The sequence below is a fragment of the Neofelis nebulosa genome, chromosome 18, assembly GCF_028018385.1.
Source record: "Neofelis nebulosa isolate mNeoNeb1 chromosome 18, mNeoNeb1.pri, whole genome shotgun sequence".
Taxonomy (NCBI): Eukaryota; Metazoa; Chordata; class Mammalia; order Carnivora; family Felidae; genus Neofelis; species Neofelis nebulosa.
Genome location: NC_080799.1, coordinates 12,954,829 through 12,977,983, shown reverse-complemented (window position 1 = coordinate 12,977,983; position 23,155 = coordinate 12,954,829). Strand labels below are relative to the sequence as shown.

The 23,155-nt window shown below is 42.2% G+C and overlaps 1 protein-coding gene across 5 annotated transcripts in view; it reads right to left on the bottom strand.

Annotated features, from left to right (window-relative positions):
• AUTS2 (activator of transcription and developmental regulator AUTS2) overlaps window positions 1-23,155 on the bottom strand; it is a 1,133,525-nt gene that overhangs the window by 850,999 nt on the left and 259,371 nt on the right. The gene's annotated exons all lie outside the window — the stretch shown is intronic.

Below are 23,155 nucleotides of genomic sequence, written 5' to 3'. Positions count from 1 at the left end.
GAAGTACTAAGTGCATGCGTGATAAAAAGAAAAAAAGAAAAAAAAAAAAAAAAGACTGACTATACCAGGCCAGGTGGACATGAGCCAGCAAGAAAGAAACTATCAATTCATACGATTAAAATGTTTCCTTAATGCATTATATATTTTTACCACAAGTTCCTCTGAGCATCCTTAATTCCCAGTTCTCTGCAAAATGTAACAACAATATTATCACCAAGATCTACAGCAACTTTTCATTTATTGTTGTGTGTGGTTGGGCAGGGCGGGTAGAAAGGGGAGGAGAAGGGTAATGGATGTCCTGGAATAGGAAGCAGCTTCTGTAGAGCCTAGAGGCGGGCATTTGAGGCTATGAGATCTAGCGAGCTCTGGGCCTGCAGACAGCTCAGAATCTTACTGAAAGACTAAAAGACCTGGGTCCACGGCCTGACACTGCCATTATTCCTTAGGACACTTGAAGTACTCCACTGGTAGGACATGAGTCAATGTCCTTTGAACCCTGAGAAATGTTGCACACATTAAGCACTGAAATTAAAAGAGATTTAGCACTCAGTCACTTGTAAATGAGTAGACATGATCCTATTTACACAACAATGCTCCTTCATGGAGCCTCACCTCCTATACAAATAAATTGTTTCCGTGGTCCTAAACAAATGTACATTAAAACAAACAATAACTAAAAGGGAAGTTTCCCTTTACCTTCTCCTTAAAAATACCTCTCTCTCTCTCTCTTCCCCTTCCCTTCTCCCACCTCCCCTACCCCTTCCCCCTCTCTCCTCCTTTGCAGTCTTCTGTCCCTGGGGAGTTCTCTATCCTACTGCTTCCCAATATCCAGCACTGCCCATTTGACATACACGCTGTTCCTCAAGCTCTTTCCCCAGATCAGCCAGGGCTGATACTAATAAGTACGGAACCTGGGACCTTTACATCTGCCTCAAAGCCCTACTGTCCACACACACACCCATTTCCTAAAGGACTCTTACCAGGGCTGCCCATTCAGGAAGACCTTTCTTATAATGCAAAGTGCTGTTCTCAAGCCATCACACATTCAACAAGTATTCTGTGTCCACACCCAGTCCATACCAAGTACAAACTTAGCATTGTCCTAGAGGCACTGGGTAAACAATCCTGTGTGGAAAAAATCCCCACCTCATGGAGCTTAAAATTTAGGGACAAATACTAATCAAATCACACAAATATTTCACTGCAAACTGAACTATCTGCTCTAAAGGAAAGAAAAAAGGAGCTAAAATTGGGGGAAATGGTCTCATCCAGCAGAGTGGGTTGGTGCTGAGGAGATGACTACCATTTGACCTAGTTCTGAAAGTCTGAGCAGAGAGAACAGCTTATGCCAAGGCCCTGAGGCAGCTGGCAGCATGACCCCTTAAAAGAATCAGGGCACAGACTAAGTTACCATTCATCTCAGTAACCCCAATGCTTCACATAGAGAGTCAGGCAAATAACAGGTGGTATATATGTTCATGTTTGCTAGATAAATAAGTGAGACAACTGGTTAAACTATCCAAACCTATGAAGCCACAACAGTGAGTTAACAACACCCCAAGCTGGCACTACCACAGAGTGAAGCAAACTAGAAAAGTTCACTGAAACAGGAAACCAAGGAACCTAGCAGGCATCGCTGAAACAAGATCACAGCAAACAGCAAGAAACCCCAGAAGGGGTAAAAGGCCTTATCCCTGGAGCAAGAAGACATCAAAAATACCAATCTCATAAGGCAAATGAGTGGCTTCTGGTCTAACTTCTAGCTGCTGTCAGTGCAGATGATTTACCCTCTGCCATTGAAGAGGCAGCTCTCCGGGCCAACGAGGATGTGGTGGTCAGTGTTTAGGGGACAAGTTGGGATCGAAGTGATCACATGGGCATTGATTCCACAGTCTCAGAACCTAGTACACTATGCCTAACACATGGTAAGTGTTCAATAAATGTCTGCTGTATTTATTCCTTTCTCCAGCGTCCACTGCCACAGTCAGCTATGTCAGACATCTGCTCAGCTCAAACTACGCTGCATTTAACATCACATGCAACCAAAACAGTCAGTTATCATGAAAAGATACTCAGGAATGATGCAATGCTAGCAGAAGCAGCCAGGTGAGTTGCATCGTGGACTGCTTCTAAGCAATGTGCTCAGTGGTACTATTTCTGCTAAGAGTAATGTAGCAACTCCCCACGGGGTTAAAAAAAAAAAAAAAAACACTCCTCTCTTTGTCACACAACCCACCTACTGCCCACATTATATGCATGTAGAGTATCAGATTAATAAACAAATGATACTTAATAATGTATCAACTGCGCTTTTAAAAAAATTATGCCATTCTCTTTGGAGACCAAATCTCCTTTCATACGGAAGGTGCTCCAAAGTATATTGAAAATTATGTGCAATTCCATACAAATGTGAATTAATATTTATGAGAGTATGGTATAATTTTTTCCAAATCCATTTTATTTTCATGTAGCATATTAATCAAGGCATTCTCACCGCACCACAGAATAGCTACACAGAGCAAATGGACCCCATGCCGTGACATTAGCTTGTAAGAGACCTGCCGAAGTCTTAGCAGCAGCAAGTACAATCATCTTAGTTCCAATTAATATCGAGATTTTCAACTCTGGAGGGTGTTGGTGGGGGAAAAGGAGGAGAGAAAGGATCAAAGTGTGTGTAAAGGTGGTGGTTTAAGAGGTAAGAAATCAAGAGTCTTTAAAAGGTTTTTATTATATAAGCAGTTTATATTTCCAAAGATGAGAAATTACCTTTATTCTCTCAAAGATATAATTTTATTTATAAATTGCTGCATAGACACTTTGGTATAATTCTTGAATAAACCAGGCTGCTGTTTATTCTTTCCCTCTGTAAACATTTACTGGCTACTTACCATGTATAAAGTAAAATAATCGTGTAATGTCTCACTGAATGTCTTGGAGGAAAAATGACAAAAAAATGTCCACTATGAACGACAAGAATCAAAGACAAAAAGACTGATTATAAATTACTCACCTTACAACATTCTGAAGAGCTATGCACATGATTATATGCATGTGTATGTGTGCATATATCCATTCACCAACAAACTATGAGCAACTAAATTAAGAATTTCCTGAAAGAAACCTGGGTGGTCTACAAAGCACCGCTACAATGTGGGAATGAAACTGTGTGGTTTATAGAATAAATCTTTACCCTCAACGAATGATGAATTTCAAAGGCCAGTCGGCTCACTTGTCTACCACGATGCAGGCTAGCAATTCCCAGAGAAAATTAGTGTCCATCCAAATGACCTGCAGTGCTTTTGGAAAACAAGGTGACAGTGCCCCATACTTGGCAGAGGAAGCATTTAGCAGACAAACACTGGGAGGGAGAGTAGGGAGGTCGGAAGAATAAGGAAGATATCTGGAAGAAAATGTTTTAAGGCATTCATTTGACAATCAGGGAAGCAAGCAAGAAAGCCAGCCAGCCAACAACAGAAGGCTGGCTAGGAAGTAAAAAGATTTAGACATATTTGCTGGCAATCGAGGGGGTAAGCACACAAGCCACGCATAACAGATGGGAATAGGTTTCATGAGTAGTTGAAATTATGTGATTTTTAGGTCATTGGCGATGGAGGGGAGGGTCACAGTGGCACACACGCGGAGAGGCTCAGGAGACCGACTATTTCCTTCAACACCCAGGCTTCCACAAAACAGGTGATCTTGCTCTTGACTTTCCCTGCTCTCAAATTACAATCTCTCACCAAAGACTTCTTCTGCCACTCCTGAATTTCAAAATGAGATGGTTCAGTGTTGTGCAGACTAGGGGAGAGCGACAAACTGCAGATGAAGCACTGTCTCAGCGGCGGGGCTGCATTTGCTGATTACAGATGAAGCCAGAGACAATAGAAAATGAGGGCACAATTTGCCTGCCTTGCATGAAATGGGTTTTAGAAAGAGAGTCTCCATCTGATTTTTCCAACCAAACTAATCTGAGAGCAGCCTATCACTTACAAAGCATCTGTGGCATGTGTGTCTGCAGAAGCCCATGTGTATGTAATGTGGGAAAGAGGGGTACAGCGGAAACAGCCTCTTCTGTAAGCTATCTGATCTCAGGGACTTGCAAAGAAATAACAAAGAAGCCAGGGGAAGGAAGTAAGAAAAAGCGCCTCGGCCTGTCACCATCAAAGAGCGTTCACGGCTGTGTTCTGTCATTTTGGTTTGTCAAGTCCTTTGTTGGCTTTCTGTATTGCATTTGCACTTATTTTCGAATGGTTTTACGAACACTGATTCCATCTCTTCCCTTAAGTGCAAATGAAGTAAGAGTGTTTATAGCGATTGTAGGAAGTGAAAAACTAGAAAGAAACAAAACACACAGCTCTTTCAAAACTTAACTCTGTCCGGACATGGTGACATTAGCCCCTACTCTAACCTTCTGAACACACCTTCAGGAACTGAACTTTTTAGTAAGGAGACTGTGTGTGTAGGAATTTACAAAAAAAATAACCAATACAGCATCCAAAAACAATTCCAAATTCATGGGGCACCTGGGTGGCTCAGTCGGCTAAGCGTTCAATCTTCGCTCAGGTCATGATTCCAGGTTCGTGGGTTCAGGCCCCACATCGGGATCTGTGCTGACAGAGCCTGCTTCAGATTCTATGTCTCCCTCTCTCTCTGCCCCTCCCCTGCTCATACTCTGAGAGAGAGTTCTCCTCTCTCTCTCAAAAATAAACATTTAGATAGGTTCCGGAAGATGGCGGCGTAGGAGGACGCTGGGCTCACCGCGCGTCCTGCTGATCACTTAGATTCCACCTACACCTGCCTAAAGAACCCAGAAAACCGCCAGAGGATTAGCAGAACGGAGTCTCCGGAGCCAAGTGCAGACGAGAGGCCCACGGAAGAGGGTAGGAAGGGCGGCGAGGCGGTGCGCGCTCCACGGACTGGCGGGAGGGAGCCGGGGCGGAGGGGCGGCTCGCCGGCCAAGCAGAGCCCCCGAGTCGGGCTGGCAAAAGCGGAGGGGCCGGACGGACTGTGTTCCGACAGCAAGCGCGACTTAGCGTCTGGGAGGTCAGAAGTTAACAGCTCTGCTCAGAAAGCGGGAAGGCTGGAGGACAAAGGGAGGGAGAGCTGCTGAGCCCCCGGACGGCAGAGCTCAGCTTGGCGGGGAACAAAGGCGCTCGCCAGCGCCATCTCCCCCGCCCATCCCCCAGCCAAAATCCCAAAGAGAACCAGTTCCTGCCAGGGAACTTGCTCGCTCCGCGCAAACACCCAACTCTGTGCTTCTGCGGAGCCAAACCTCCGGCAGGGATCTGACTCCCTCCCGCTGCCACAGGGCCCCTCCTGAAGTGGATCACCTAAGGAGAAGCGAGCTAAGCCTGCCCCTCCCGCCCCCGTGCACCTTGCCTACCCACCCCAGCTAATACGCCAGCTCCCCAGCACCACAAGCCTGGCAGTGTGCAAGTAGACCAGACGGGCCACACCACCCCACAGTGAATCCCGCCCCTAGGAGAGGGGAAGAGAAGGCACACACCAGTCTGACTGTGGCCCCAGCGGTGGGCTGGGGGCAGACATCAGGTCGGACTGCGGCCCCGCCCACCAACTCCAGTTATACACCACAGCACGGGGGAAGTGCCCTGCGGGTCCTCACCACTCCAGGGACTGTCCAAAATGACCAAACGGAAGAATTCCCCTCAGAAGAATCTCCAGGAAATAACAACAGCTAATGAACTGATCAAAAAGGATTTAAATAATATAACAGAAAGTGAATTTAGAATAATAGTCATAAAATTAATCGCTGGGCTTGAAAACAGTATACAGGACAGCAGAGAATCTCTTGCTACAGAGATCAAGGGACTAAGGAACAGTCACGAGGACCTGAAAAACGCTTTAAACGAAATGCAAAACAAAATGGAAACCACGACGGCTCGGATTGAAGAGGCAGAGGAGAGAATAGGTGAACTAGAAGATAAAGTTATGGAGAAAGAGGAAGCTGAAAGAAAGAGAGATAAAAAAATCCAGGAGTATGAGGGGAAAATTAGAGAACTAAGTGATACACTAAAAAGAAATAATATACGCATAATTGGTATCCCAGAGGAGGAAGAGAGAGGGAAAGGTGCTGAAGGGGTACTTGAAGAAATTATAGCTGAGAACTTCCCTGAACTGGGGAAGGAAAAAGGCATTGAAATCCAAGAGGCACAGAGAACTCCCTTCAGACGTAACTTGAATCGATCTTCTGCACGACATATCATAGTGAAACTGGCAAAATACAAGGATAAAGAGAAAATTCTGAAAGCAGCAAGGGATAAACGTGCCCTCACATATAAAGGGAGACCTATAAGACTCGTGACTGATCTCTCCTTTGAAACTTGGCAGGCCAGAAAGGCTTGGCACGATATCTTCAGTGTGCTAAACAGAAAAAATATGCAGCCGAGAATCCTTTATCCAGCAAGTCTGTCATTTAGAATAGAAGGAGAGATAAAGGTCTTCCCAAACAAACAAAAACTGAAGGAATTTGTCACCACGAAACCAGCCCTACAAGAGATCCTAAGGGGGATCCTGTGAGACAAAGTACCAGAGACATCACTACAAGCATAAAACATACAGACATCACAATGACTCTAAACCCGTATCTTTCTATAATAACACTGAATGTAAATGGATTAAATGCGCCAACCAAAAGACATAGGGTATCAGAATGGATAAAAAAACAAGACCCATCTATTTGCTGTCTACAAGAGACTCATTTTAGATCTGAGGACACCTTTAGATTGAGAGTGAGGGGATGGAGAACTATTTATCATGCTACTGGAAGCCAAAAGAAAGCTGGAGTAGCCATACTTATATCAGACAAACTAGACTTTAAATTAAAGGCTGTAACAAGAGATGAAGAAGGGCATTATATAATAATTACAGGGTCTATCCATCAGGAAGAGCTAACAATTATAAATGTCTATGCGCCAAATACCGGAGCCCCCAGATATATAAAACAGTTACTCATAAACATAAGCAACCTTATTGATAAGAATGTGGTCATTGCAGGGGACTTTAACACACCACTTACAGAAATGGATAGATCATCTAGACACACAGTCAATAAAGAAACAAGGGCCCTGAATGATACATTGGATCAGATGGACTTGACAGATATATTTAGAACTCTGCATCCCAAAGCAACAGAATATACTTTCTTCTCGAGTGCACATGGAACATTCTCCAAGATAGATCATATACTGGGTCACAAAACAGCCCTTCATAAGTTTACAAGAATTGAAATTATACCATGCATACTTTCAGACCACAATGCTATGAAGCTTGAAATCAACCACAGGAAAAAGTCTGGAAAACCTCCAAAAGCATGGAGGTTAAAGAACACCCTACTAACGAATGAGTGGGTCAACCAGGCAATTAGAGAAGAAATTAAAAAATATATGGAAACAAACGAAAATGAAAATACAACAATCCAAACTCTTTGGGACGCAGCGAAGGCAGTCCTGAGAGGAAAATACATTGCAATCCAGGCCTATCTCAAGAAACAAGAAAAATCCCAAATACAAAATCTAACAGCACACCTAAAGGAAATAGAAGCAGAACAGCAAAGGCAGCCTAAACCCAGCAGAAGAAGAGAAATCATAAAGATCAGAGCAGAAATAAACAATATAGAATCTAAAAAAACTGTAGAGCAGATCAACGAAACCAAGAGTTGGTTTTTTGAAAAAATAAACAAAATTGACAAACCTCTAGCCAGGCTTCTCAAAAAGAAAAGGGAGATGACCCAAATAGATAAAATCATGAATGAAAATGGAATGATTACAACCAATCCCTCAGAGATACAAACAATTATCAGGGAATACTATGAAAAATTATATGCCAACAAATTGGACAACCTTGAAGAAATGGACAAATTCCTAAACACCCATACTCTTCCAAAACTCAATCAGGAGGAAATAGAAAGCTTGAACAGATCCATAACCAGCGAAGAAATTGAATCGGTTATCAAAAATCTCCCAACAAATAAGAGTCCAGGACCAGATGGCTTCCCAGGGGAGTTCTACCAGACGTTTAAAGCAGAGATAATACCTATCCTTCTCAAGCTATTCCAAGAAATAGAAAGGGAAGGAAAACTTCCAGACTCATTCTATGAAGCCAGTATTACTTTGATTCCTAAACCAGACAGAGACCCAGTAAAAAAAGAGAACTACAGGCCAATATCCCTGATGAATATGGATGCAAAAATTCTCAATAAGATACTAGCAAATCGAATTCAACAGCATATAAAAAGAATTATTCACCATGATCAAGTGGGATTCATTCCTGGGATGCAGGGCTGGTTCAACATTCGCAAATCGATCAATGTGATACATCACATTAACAAAAAAAAAGAGAAGAACCATATGATCCTGTCAATCGATGCAGAAAAGGCCTTTGACAAAATCCAGCACCGTTTCTTAATAAAAACCCTTGAGAAAGTCGGGATAGAAGGAACATACTTAAAGATCATAAAAGCCATTTATGAAAAGCCCACAGCTAATATCATCCTCAATGGGGAAAAACTGAGAGCTTTTTCCCTGAGATCAGGAACACGACAGGGATGCCCACTCTCACCGCTGCTGTTTAATATAGTGCTGGAAGTTCTAGCATCAGCAATCAGACAACAAAAGGAAATCAAAGGCATCCAAATTGGCAAAGATGAAGTCAAGCTTTCGCTTTTTGCAGATGACATGATATTATACATGGAAAATCCGATAGACTCCACCAAAAGTCTGCTAGAACTGATACATGAATTCAGCAAAGTTGCCGGATACAAAATCAATGTACAGAAATCAGTTGCATTCTTATACACTAACAATGAAGCAACAGAAAGACAAATAAAGAAACTGATCCCATTCACAATTGCACCAAGAAGCATAAAATACCTAGGAATAAATCTAACCAAAGATGTAAAAGATCTGTATGCTGAAAACTATAGAAAGCTTATGCAGGTAATTGAAGAAGATATAAAGAAATGGAAAGACATTCCCTGCTCATGGATTGGAAGAATAAATATTGTCAAAATGTCAATACTACCCAAAGCTATCTACACATTCAATGCAATCCCAATCAAAATTGCACCAGCATTCTTCTCGAAACTAGAACAAGCAATCCTAAAATTCATATGGAACCACAAAAGGCCCCGAATAGCCAAAGTAATTTTGAAGAAGAAGACCAAAGCAGGAGGCATCACAATCCCAGACTTTAGCCTCTACTACAAAGCTGTCATCATCAAGACAGCATGGTATTGGCATAAAAACAGACACATAGACCAATGGAATCGAATAGAAACCCCAGAACTAGACCCACAAACGTATGGCCAACTCATTTTTGACAAAGCAGGAAAGAACATCCAATGGAAAAAAGACAGTCTCTTTAACAAATGGTGCTGGGAGAACTGGACAGCAACATGCAGAAGGTTGAAACTAGACCACTTTCTCACACCATTCACAAAAATAAACTCAAAATGGATAAAGGACCTGAATGTGAGACAGGAAACCATCAAAACCTTAGAGGAGAAAGCAGGAAAAGACCTCTCTGACCTCAGCCGTAGCAATCTCTTACTCGGCACATCCCCAAAGGCAAGGGAATTAAAAGCAAAAGTGAATTACTGGGACCTTATGAAGATAAAAAGCTTCTGCACAGCAAAGGAAACAACCAACAAAACTAAAAGGCAACCAACGGAATGGGAAAAGATATTTGCAAATGACACATCGGACAAAGGGCTAGTATCCAAAATCTATAAAGAGCTCATCAAACTCCACACCCGAAAAACAAATAACCCAGTGAAGAAATGGGCAGAAAACATGAATAGACACTTCTCTAAAGAAGACATCCGGATGGCCAACAGGCACATGAAAAGATGTTCAACGTCGCTCCTCATCAGGGAAATACAAATCAAAACCACACTCAGATACCACCTCACGCCAGTCAGAGTGGCCAAAATGAAGAAATCAGGAGACTATAGATGCTGGAGAGGATGTGGAGAGACGGGAACCCTCTTGCACTGTTGGTGGGAATGCAAATTGGTGCAGCCGCTCTGGAAAGCAGTGTGGAGGTTCCTCAGAAAATTAAAAATAGACCTACCCTATGACCCAGCAATAGCACTGCTAGGAATTTATCCAAGGGATACAGGAGTACTGATGCATAGGGGCACTTGTACCCCAATGTTTATAGCAGCACTCTCAACAATAGCCAAATTATGGAAAGAGCCTAAATGTCCATCAACTGATGAATGGATAAAGAAATTGTGGTTTATATACACAATGGAATACTACGTGGCAATGAGAAAGAATGAAATATGGCCTTTTGTAGCAACGTGGATGGAACTGGAGAGTGTGATGCTAAGTGAAATAAGCCATACAGAGAAAGACAGATACCATATGGTTTCACTCTTATGTGGATCCTGAGAAACGTAACAGAAACCCATGGGGGAGGGGAAGGGAAAAAAAAAAAAAAAAAGAGGTTAGAGTGGGAGAGAGCCAAAGCATAAGAGACTGTTAAAAACTGAGAACAAACTGAGGGTTGATGGGGGGTGGGAGGGAGGGCAGGGTGGGTGATGGGTATTGAGGAGGGCACCTTTTGGGATGAGCACTGGGTGTTGTATGGAAACCAATTTGACAGTAAATTTCATATATTAATAAATAAATAAATAAATAAATAAATAAATAAATAAATAGAAATAAAAATCCAAAAAAAAAAAAAAAAAAAAAAAATAAACATTTAAAAACTTTTTTTTGGAAATAATTCCTAATTAAAAAAAAAGAAACCTACTCTATACCAGACACTTTGCCACCCATTAGAAATACATAAGAAAGGATCCCTGAACTTAGGCTGTTTAGTGGGGGTGCAGGAGACAAATCAACAAGCTATCACAGGAAAGCAGGTTAGGAAAGGAATAACTAAGGGACCCAACGCTTCCGCCTTTCACACTGCCTTACAGTAACTGTAATCCTGTACTGGCATGAAAACAGAGAAACAGACCGATGGAACACAACAGAGTACGGGAATAGACCCACATATAACTGGACAACTGGTTTTCAGCAAAAACACAAAAACAATTCTGTGGAGAAATGCTGATGGGACAAGTAGTGTGTGTGTGTGTACTCGTGTCTATATATGCAAAAAATTTATTTGGATTCAGGGCATCCTGGCTGGCTTGGTTGGTGGAACACGTGACTCTTAACCTCAGGATTCTGAGTTCAAGCCCCACACTGGGTGTGGAGCTTACTTAAAATAATAACGACGACAACAACAACAACAACAACAACAACAACAACAATTCTGATTCACATCTCAGTCTAATTAGAAAAATTAAGTAAAAATGTGTCATAAACCTAAATGTAAAATCTAGAACTATACAACTTTTTTTTTCTTTTAAATGTTTCTTTATTTTAGAAAGAGAGAAAGACAGAGTGTGAGTGGGGCAGGGGCAGAGAAACAGGGAGACACAGAATCCGAAGTGGGCTCCAGACTCTGAGATGTCAGCACAAAGCCCAACACGCGGCTGGAACTCATGAACTGTGAGATCGTGACCTGAGCTGAAGTTGGACACTCAAACCGACTGAGCCACCCAGGTGCCACAAGAACTACACAACTTCTAAAAGAAAACAGAGGGGAAAACTTGTGTGACTTAGGTTAAGCAAAGATTTCTTAGACATGATGCCAAAAGCACAATCCATAAAAGAATAAAGTGATAAATTACACCTCATCAAAAATTAAAACTTCTGCTCTTCAAAAGACACTGTTAAGAAAATGAAGAGACAAATCACAGAATGGAAAACTATCTGCCAAGTATATATATCTGAGAAAAGTTTTGTATCCAAAATATATTTTGGATACAAAATATCCAATATCTCAAAACTACATAAAAAGCGTGGCACCTGGGTGGCTCAGTCAGTTAAGTGTCCAACTCTTGATTTTGGTTCAGGACATGATCTCATGGTCTTCAGATCAAGCCCCATGTCGGGCTCTGCAGGGAGCCTACTTGGGATTCTCTCTCTCCCTCTCTCTCTCTGGCATTCCCCCACCCATTCTCTCTCTCTCTCTCTCTCTCTCTCACACACACACACACACACACACACACACACAAAACAAATAAGTAAACTTTTTTAAACCTACATTAAAAGAAAACCAACCCAGTTTTTTAAATGGGTTTTTATTTAAAGATTTGAGCAGTTAACTAAAGAAGACATATGGGTGGCAAGTAAAAGATGTGAAAAGATGCTTAACATCCAGCAGTCATCAGAGAAATGCAAACTAAAACCACAATGAGATGCCACTAGCTACATATCAGAATGGCTAAAACAAAAAACAGTCATCACACCAAGTGCTGGCAAGGATGTGGAGGAACATTCAAACACTAACGGGAAGAGTGAAAAACGGTACTGCCACTTTGGAAAAACAGTTTGGATGCTTCTTTCAAAGTTAAAAGTATACCTACCATATGATCTAACCATTCTATGCCTAGGTATTTTCCCAAAAACATCAAAGCACGTGTCCACAAAAAGATCTGCACGTAAGTGTTCCTATCAGCTTTTTACAGCCTAAAATTGGAAACAACTCAAATGTACATCAACAGGTGAATACACTGTGACATAACCATTCAGTGGAATATTACCCAGCAACAAAAAAGTAGCCTCCTGAAACATGACAACTTGAATAAATCTCAAAATAATTATGCTCCGTAAAAGAAATGAGTCACAAAAGAATACATTTTGTTCGATTCCATTTAGATAAAATTTTAAAAAATGTGGCTCCCTGGGAGGGAGGGGCAGGAAGAGGTTATAGAGGAACATGAGGAAACATTTGGATGGATAAACCTACTCATGGTCTTGATTACAGCGATACTTTCACGATTATACACAGTATGTCTTATGTAATATCAATAGATACATGTACATGCTTAATATTCACGTGAAAACTTATCAAATTTTATACTTTTAATCCATGCAGTTTACTGGTATGTGAATTATAGCTCAATAAAGCTGTTGGAAAAGAAATGGCAACCCTTGCCATCACACAGCTGGCGTATCACCACCACCAATAACTGGATTGCATTCAACATCCATCCGAAGGTCATCTTTCAGATTCCTGAAACAAAGGGATGACCACACTGGAAGGTCTGGCCTTCACCCATAGTGTGGCCATGAAGTTCCCAGTGGAGAAGACTCAGCTGTGGACATTAATGCCTCGTGCCATCTTCGCATCATTTTCAGTGACAAGGTGGAGCCCACATTGTGCCTTCTTTCTTCACTTCTATCAGTCAATTAACTCTCAGTCATTCACAGGCTAACCTTTGGTAAAGTCTTCCTAGCTTTCTTTCAAGTACTCTGGTTAGCTGTTTGGCCACAGACTGTCTCATGAACACTTCAATCAAAAAGCAAAGAAAGAAAACATAAATACATTTTTAATGTTCCTACATGTAAAAAAAATTTGAGGCAGCTTATCAAAATATATTTAATACATGATGGCACACAGGACATAAGGGAATCCAAATGGAGAGAGGAAAATGAGTTTAAAAAAAAAAAAAAAGACCAAGTATAGAAAAATTCAGCATATAAAAACACCTATCAAAGGTACAGTGCCATGGTCAGAAGTGACAAGTAAAAAGGAAAAAATAAAAATAAACAACCCAGCCTCTTGAGAAGCTTTCCTAATTCAGTTACAGGATGAGATCACAACCACCAGCTTAAGTGAGATTTTTGCACACTCTGTGAATTGAAAACGTCCCAGCAGCCTCTCATTCCCATAGATAATTGAGAGTTGGCTGCTGTTAGACCTTAACACTCTCAAAGTGGTTGAGTCCCTGGCAACTAGATGCTATTGCTTAAAACAGTTTAGGCTCTTAGCCCTGAAGGATTCCTAAAATTGGATTACAGTCCCTCCAGATAATCTGAGAAATACAGCATGACGAAAAGGAAACCTTTAAAAAAATTTTTTTTTAACTCCTCCATAACAGCAACATTCTGAAAGCTGAGCACAGCATGACTGAGGCAGAAAATCTCATCAGAGAAGGCTTAAGGGCGATAACGTACACAAAGAGTGAGTCCAAAAAGGGGAAGGGAACCACACAACAGAGGAGAGTATAATGGAAGCCAGAAGAGGAAGTAGGCACGCAATCCTCAGGCCTTTCCATGGGCAGGAGCCTGGTTTGCTACCTCAAGAGAGGCAGGCAGAACAACAACAAGCAAATTGTTGTTGGTTTTTTATCCACTCTGGTCACACGCACATTTGAGAGGATGTATAATTTTAACGCTGTATATAATTCTTTTAAATAGGCATTATGCATTTTTTTGACTAGGCATTCCATGCAAAAAATGGGGAAGGGGTTAATTAATGTTCTTGTTGCATGTGACAAAATAATTAAATTAGTAATTGGGGCCTCCCTGAAATACAAACTAAGGTTTGGCTCCACAGGGACGGTGGCTATGACTCCTTCATCATCCCTGAATTCCCTGCAGAGAACACAGTACAAAGCACACAATAGTTGGGTTTCAAACAAATGAATTAGAGAAATGAGGACACCATGAATGTTTCTCTCATTCCACAGGATATCCCACCAGCCTATGAATCCTACTACTCCTCTTGCCAGGTAAAAACTTCCCAACGTATTATTTAATGATACCCCCTCAGCACGTCGTGATGAGACCATCACCATACCCCTATAATAAAAAGGGGTTGAGCAGATGCCTCAAGAGATCACGCAGATGACCTTTTAAGTCTGAGAGAAGACAAAACAACAAAGTGGACCGACTGGGAAAATGTCACGTCCTACATTCCTTTTTGTGGCTTCATATCAAGGCCAAACGACCATTTACCGGGTCTTATTACCTCCTACTTTTAGAAAAGTCAAGTGGTTGATACTATTATCCAGATATTCTATATGAGGACGCTGACTGCCAGTGAAAACTTCTTCATATCCAGATACTGACCCAAAATGGTAATAATGTTCCCAACTTCTCCTCCCCAGGAGGAGTTCCCCTCACACACTACTCCATCTTTATTTTAAATGACCAATGTCTCTAGAAATACTCAGCAATCAGCTTTCTGATTCTGTTGTAGTTATTGTCAGCTGTATGCGTACGGTGGTTACTTCCCAGTCCTGGAGGAGTCCTGGAATCAACAGGTATTCCAGCTTTGGTGTGGGAACATGACCTTCTCTGGGCTTGCATTACCATTATATAGAGAAAAGCAGAGGAGAGGATTATGGGCTAGAAATCCAACTTACAACACAGATGGGTATCTGGCCCTACGTGGATCTTTCATTTACTTACAGACAGACACAATGTATCCATTCATTTCACTTTTCTAGCAAGAGTGAAATGAAATTAACCTCAGAAAAAATAGAAAGCAAAATAAAGATTGGGATTCTAAGCCATGGAAGGGTCCTGCCTATTCCTCTCTGCCATGCTATACCAATTCTGATCCTCACTCTTCCCCTACATCTTCCCCAGAAGAGAAAAAACAAATTCCTGGTGGGATACCAGAATCTTAGGGAACACAAGGGGAGACCACTAATATCTAGCTCTGGTTTTATAAGTCAAATCTAAAAGAACAAAATAAAGCAAAAAGCCACATCTGCATTAATAGACAGCAGAGGACACCTCGGTATTTGCTTTCGTTTAGGGCTGGCCGTGCTGACATAGAAGCAGGGGGGTAGCTGGAAGCGGGGAGCGGGAAACCACTTAGAGAGGCCCATTTAGGAAAAAAAATCACACACGCATGCGTGCGCACACAAAGAAGGCATATTCTGTCCACTCAGCAGACAGGAAACAATTTTATGAAAGGTAATTTAATGTTTAGGACCATTCAGTGACAGGAAAAGCCACTTCTGGCAAAATTCATGTTATGCGGTTCTGAATACAAATACAGTTTCGTACAGCATATCAGGAAGGGTACGTGGATGAGAGACAGTCCCTTTATGGCTCAAGTTTGGTTCAGATAGGTTTCTGGAGGACGATGAAATTCATTATTACTTGAGTAATAATCTGTTCCTTTCTCCCAACTTCCCAGAAACTGTAGTCAACTTCCCATTGGAGATGAGCAGGCATTCCTTCATTTACAGAGAAGTGATCCAGAGAAGCAACATGAACATGTGCACATAACCCTTCCCACACTCCAGTAATAACTGTTATACCCTTTTCAAACTAATTTTAATTGGCTTCTCAAGGGGCAGGAACCAATCTACTCCAAAATCTATGAATTTAGGGTCCTCCATGGGAAAATCTCTTAGGTTCCATCAACCTCTCTAATGTTATCATCCTGGCAGGCTATTTGAGCACATATAAAATGTTCAACAAATGTAGCTTAGAGTTCACGGATGCAGTTGAGGTTTTTCTCCCACAAAGTATTTTCATTTTCTAAAGGAGGAAGCTGAGGGCTGGTAAAGCCTACTCTCACTCCCTAACACCAGGTCATTATAACCTTATTTGCGTCAGGGTTATGACCTTTTTGTTTGAAGAAAATTTTATATTACAGTTTAGTGTTATCTCATTATACAATCCTTCTCCTCACCTCCACTTCCCCTCCAAATCATAATTGGAGAAAGGCTATACTATCCTCTTATGTCAAATATGTGAACTCTTTCAGAAGTATTCAAATCAGCAATAAAAAAACCTAGACAGAAATAAAAGCTTTGGCGCTTTCTCTAAAACTGACAATCTTTACCGTTTTATTTCAGGGGTGAAAAGTGACAGAGAATGACACCTTTCTGACCTTAAAAAAAATACGAAGCTACACAAACATTCCAGACCCTGAATCCCACATGTTCTGCCTGTGTGGGTAAATAAATATTAGTGGATAATGATAACCGCTATAAATACCCACAGGTGCAAAATGTGGGACTCCTGTTTAGCGCATACTGCAAATGCTCTGTCACTAAATAAGACACTTATATGGGTTTCATGGAAAATTTTCCAAGTCTTGGAGCTTGTTCACACAGTTCCAGTCTATGACTCTGCACACACTCCCTCTCTCATCACCCCTGGTCTTCTATTTCCAGTTTTATCCAGAAAGGTTTTCTTTGCTTTAGCATCACATGGGTAAAAATAAAAAAGAACTATCCTGCAGGTATGCACAGAACCTAGGAAAGGGCTTGAGATGGACCCACTGACCTGAGACACAGACTAAATAAACTCCAGCTATTTCTGCAATGAGAAGAAAGAAGACCCTACAATTACAGTTGAAGGAAGAAAAGAAACTGTCCTTTCCATGGGCTATGACACTGACCTGAGAGATGAAGGGTTAGTGTCCATCCGCATAAGGGAATCAGATGCTAATTCTGAGGCAATTCTGTCATGCAAAGATGGTCAGACTTTTATTCAGCTTCTTGAACAAGCCACATGCTTGTCACTATAAGAAAGCTTCCTATAGATAGATATAGTGATGTTTAGGTACTTATTGGGTCTATCAGATTTGATAATGGAATCAATCTCTTCCTTTAGAAGCTGTGGGTTAATGGCAAAGTTTATTAAACTGCAGGCAGTCATTCAGAAAAGATCAATAGAGACATGATTACAGAGTAACCAGAGGATTAAACATGAGATTTATCACAAAATTAAACTGAATTAAATGTTCTCTGATAGCACTTGAAATGCTGTCGATACCTTTAACTCATAATCTAGGCTTTCTGTGTTTCCCTAATAGGCAATAGGGATGTCTGATTTGAGGAGATGACTGCTATATAAAAAGATAAGCCATGGAGATTTGCTGAAAGCACTGACAGTCTCTTCTGAAAATGTTCCCCCATTTTTACGAAGCAGCATTTAATTTATCTCTAAGAGCTGACCACAGTGATCTCAGCAGAGTTTTGAGTTACTAAGTGCATACCCCACTCGGTCCATCCCTAACACGTGCCTGTACATGCTCACAGGCATATAAGATCATATAAGATCAGTCTGCAGATGACACACTTTAAACAATTTCCTTCTCTTCTCTCACTGCGGTGACACACTGTGGTGTGACGCTGGCCCTTGGGCCCATGAGGAAAAGGAGCTGGAAAACATCATCTGATTGTAGGAAAATCAACCTTTCCTCATCCCGGGAGGATTTCTTGATGCCACCACAAGCTCAGCAAATTACATTCATAAAGGTGAAATCCCCATCACAGCCTATGAAAGGGGAGCACAGCTAAACAAACTAGCAAAGGCAGATACACTGGGAATCGGTGCAGGAGTCAATATACATGATGGCTGTTAAAACTGACATCAATACCACAGTGAGAGAGAACAGCTCCGCAGGACCTGAAATGATAAAGGCCAGGCCTGCTGTGTGAGCTCAGGAGGGTGTGCGCATGAGCAGATGGGCTGGTAGGGAAATCAGTCTTGGGGCCAAAAACCGAGCCTGTGGTTTTAAGCTATACCTTAGATGGCAGCGTCTTTGAGGGAGACTTCCTCTTTTCCCTTGTCCGGTTGCTATAATATTGTGAGTATATTTCATCCCACAGATGGCATCGCCCTGCCCTGATAAGCAAGCAGCAGGCTCTGGTGATTTCAGCGGTAATCCAATATGGCAGCTCTTTTGTCAAAGGGGGTAGAGGTGGGATGGACACAAGATGCTGAGGCTGATTTTATCATCCCCTCGTCAGCAAACGAGTTTACACCAGAGCAACCACGTTTCTCTCAGCAGTTACCCAACCTTACAACAGTGCCCTGGGTAGTCCCAAACGCTTCTCAATTCCTCAGGGAACAAGAAGGCCACCTTGCCTGCTGAAAAAGGGACTCTGCGCCCCACCCTAAAAGCTAAGGCTGCTTTTAAGGACACAAAGCCAACATTTTTATGTTCGGACTCCTTTACTGATAGGGATCCTATCAATTTCTTAACTTATTTCCCACAATAGAAACTTAATTCCAAAGAAACGACAATACTTCACTGTTACCCATTCTCTGCGTTCGTCTCCCATTTCCTCCTTTGTGTCTTTGCTCAACTAGTCCTGACACAAGCAGGTGCTTTGGCGGCAGTGAGATCTGGCCTTGAGCAGTGGTGTTGCCATTTTGTGGCTTTGTGACTTTGAGTGAGTCTCCCAGCCATTTTAAGCCTCCATTTCCACTTGCAGAATACAGGGATAGAGTAAGGAGATAGATTTAAGGATATCTGTGGAAAGTGCCTGGTTATTTTCCAGCATAAAGTAAACAGTAAATAAGTGATAAGCGAGGAATTCCTCTTCCTGACTAATATAGTCAGGTTCTTAGTCATTATAAAGGGAAACTGATAGTCATTATAAAAGCCTATATTTGGCACTGGGGGATTAATGGTGGGATCTGTTCTCCATCTATCCTCAAGACTGTGTTTACAGAGTATCTTTCATTGTACCAAGTAATGTGCTGCGTAGTGTATGTATAATACTTCTTTTAATTACCACAACGCCCTGTGAAGCCTCAGTATTCTCATTTCTATAAAATGGCAGCTAATTATGGCACCTAACTTACAAAGCAGCCATTAGGATTAAATAAGCTAATACAATTTCTGGAATATGCTAGGGTTAGTTATTTTATTACTGTGAATTGACCTGACCACGCGAGTACTCATGATATATCCAAAATTTAAAAGACCCACCATATAAACTGTTCATAGAGACAGGCAGAAAGGGCCTGAGAAAGCACTGCCACTGATGACATCATAAATCTCTTTTCAAGTGCTTTACCCCTGCTGGTTTTCCAAATGAGACATCTGTCCATTTCCAAAAGGAAAATAAATACACAAAATGGTTACTAGATGCAGTTCAGCATGAAGAGATTGCCTACAAAGCTTGCTGCCAGAGCCTAACCTTGAAAGAAATGGGTTTCTTGGACTCTATTAGGGAATCCCTCAATGTGCCATCCAAAACCTTCCTGCACAAGGCTTAATGGAACAGGGGGAGATGGAAAAAAGCAGGGGGGGGAGCTCTCCTTCCCAGCAGAGCACTGACACATACAGTACCGTTTGGGAGGCAACTTTATGTGCTCTTAGTAGTAGATTAATGAATGTAATTACCTAGCATTGTGGCTGTGAATGCTGCAAAAACTATAATTTATAGAGTGCTGTAAAGTTCTAATGTGTTTTTATGTCCATAAGCTGCTTAACCATAATCTAATGCATTTGTACAAGAACAGGCTAAGTGGCTCTCAGCTGAACAGTGAACACAAGTGTCTGAACCTCGGCGATTCTACTCGTACATCTTTATAACCCAACCCCGTGTGGTAAGCATCTGAGGGAAACAGCTGCTGAATTACACAAATAATTCTAGAGACAGTGACAAGGCTCTCTGCCTCTCGCACCATGAGAAGAGTTTCTGGCTGACAAGGGCTGCAGGCCTTAATTACATGCTGCGGGGATTCTGCATGCGTGTTCAGCGGGTACTTCTCTCCTTACTCACCACCCTCTCCTCCAGTGTGCTGGCCCTCATCCCTGCCCCTGAAGGGGGTGGGGAGGCAGGGTAGTAACGAACGACAGTGAGAAGAGCACAGGCAGAGATATTCCATCTCTCTCTGAAAATATCCTACCTGACTTCCAGTTTGGAAAAAGGCTCCCCATTTCCAACTTTCCCTCTTTTCCTGCCATTCTATTTTCAAGGAAAGGGAGGCAGAGCTCAACCGGTCTTTGACATCTAAAGCAAATTATCCTTTGGATTACCTCAGAGTTTGAAGCATCTCATTTGATTCTCTGTACAGATGCTGTGACGATCAAGAGGAGGGTAGTGATGGCGGTCACAGCGGTGGCTGCCACGTGCCAGAATTGCACACCCACCCCGATCCTGTGAGCGGGTGCTACTGACAACATTGTCTGATAAAGAGACTGAGGGCCAGGACTCTGCGTGGCCAGGCACTTCAGCTTTCCACTCCAGAGCCTATGCCAAACTCACCAGACAAGTTACCTAACATTTTTTCCGTCTGTAACATAGATATAATCGTAGCATTTTACCTCCTAGGATTGTTGTGAAAATCAAATAAGTCAACACATAGAAAGTGCTTAGAGTAGTGTCAGGACCTAAGCAACACTTTGTCCACTGGCCATCAGTGCGGTGACAAGGGGAGACACCCCGGAAGCGGCCTACATTTCTACAGGCAAACATTCAAAGTCTCAAACATCTGTAACTGGGACTTCCAGAGATTCACCCTGGAACACAACAGTACCAAGCAACAGATAAGGCAGCAGCATCAAAGTGCGACCGGACAAGCCCCATGCTACTCCCCAAAGCACAGTGTTGAGTGAACGGCTCTCCCAGAGGGCACCTCCAAAGGACCCTCAGACGTTAGAGCCAAAAGAGCCACCGCAGCAGGAATCCCCACTTTCTCCTCTTTTCAGTAGCAGTGCCATATGGTCACCAGTGAGTAAATATTTTAGCACAGTTAAAAAAATAATAGGAAAACACAAGGCTAGGAAATCAGAGCTCTCGCTTTAGTGCAGGAACACAATGGCATTACATCAGTGGCCACACAGAGATGAAAAGCCAGCTCTAAGACACACGCTCAGGACAAATTAGCATCGTGGCTAATAAATAATTGATGCTCTTCCTAGTTAAAAATGTACTGCTCTTCAGCATTCACAGATGAGATGTGATGTGGATTCAATTAAAGCTCTATCCTGTCCACGGGAAAAAACTGCCTCTCAGAGACAGCCATGCGGTGCTTCTTCACTTCTCATGCCAGCCTCATCTCTGGAAGCCTCAAGATCGGTCACGTTCACAGGGACTGCTCAGGCAGTAGCTACACGTCTCTCTCTTCGAACAGGAGAGTAGAAGAAAACAAAGTTTAGAAGTAAATAACACAAAGAGGAAAGTATTTCCTACACCCTGGAAAATTAGCCCTGACCCTGGACACGAGCACCAGTTTCCGTTATTTAGTCTAAAAGAAGAGGGGGTGGGGGTAAATAAACCGCTTCCTGAAAAACACTGCCATGGTCCTAAAAAAGCCGAAGTTAGGCACAATAAGGCTTTGGGATGCAGCCAGCTCTTCCCCTTTGCCTCCCCGCATCTCGAGCTTTCCCGACTACAAGCCACTGTCCACCAGCAGCCTTCAAGATCACTTCCTCCTCTGCAGTGCCAACCATTAACAGATAGTTGCTGGCCACAAGGAAGTTCCCAAACTTTCACTAGTTTCTCACCCTACCTGCCACCACCCTCCTGTTTGCCTTTCTCACTTCACAGTCTAAGGGAATAGGACCCTGATGGTTTCTTCACATTCTCTCCACCCATCACCACCACCCACCCCCTCCCTCTATCCTAGTCCACACGTGTCCACTCACTTCGGGTCAGCACACTTCTACTTCATGACTCCCTATAAGAAGCTCATGACACCCTGCTGCTTGCACCAAAATGATGGTACCAACTTCCCCCATGCCCTGCCAGGACTTACTGGTTCTGCCTCACACATTAACTCCCTCTCTATCCACAAGCCTTAGGGATGATTTCTCCCTTCCAGGCACCCTTAGCACTTTCTGTCTACACCAGTGGTCTGCAAAATGCTGCACTGGAATAAGGTAAGTCTACATAAAAATGTTTATTTATATGTGTTCTTCATTTCCTTCCTTTTTAATTTTTAAAAATTTATTTATTTTGAGAGAGACAGAGACAAACAGCATGAGCAGGGGAGGGGCAGAAAGACAGGGAGAGAGAGAATCCCAAGCAGGCTCCATGCTGTCAATGCAGAGCCTGACGTGGGGCTCAATCCCACAAACCATGAGATCATGACCTGAGCCGGAATCAAGAGCCAGACATTCAAACGACTGAGCCACCCAGGAGCCCCTCATTTCCTTCTTTAACAATTTCTGCTGTTAGGTGTTTTACGATCTACACAACATACCCAGCAGCACATACATAAAACTTTTAAATGAATAAAAATATATATAACAAGGGTGCTTATTCTAAGTGTTTTTGCCAATAGGAGCATATAATCAAAAAAGTTTGGAGGCTTCTGGTTTAGACTTTGCAGAGGGAAGCAAGCACCTTGGTGGAAAAGAAACCATTTCCTGTACTTCTTTAAACACTCAAAAAAAAAAAAAAATCACTCAATGATTTATTGATACAGTGAGCAGACATTACACATCATAGCCTACACACCCGGGGAAGGAGAAAAAGGGTGCTCTGTGAAACCAAATCCCAGCATTTGGTAAAGAAATAAACCATTTGGCTGTTAAGAAATAACCACATTCAGTGACTGTGGTTAATAACACTGTA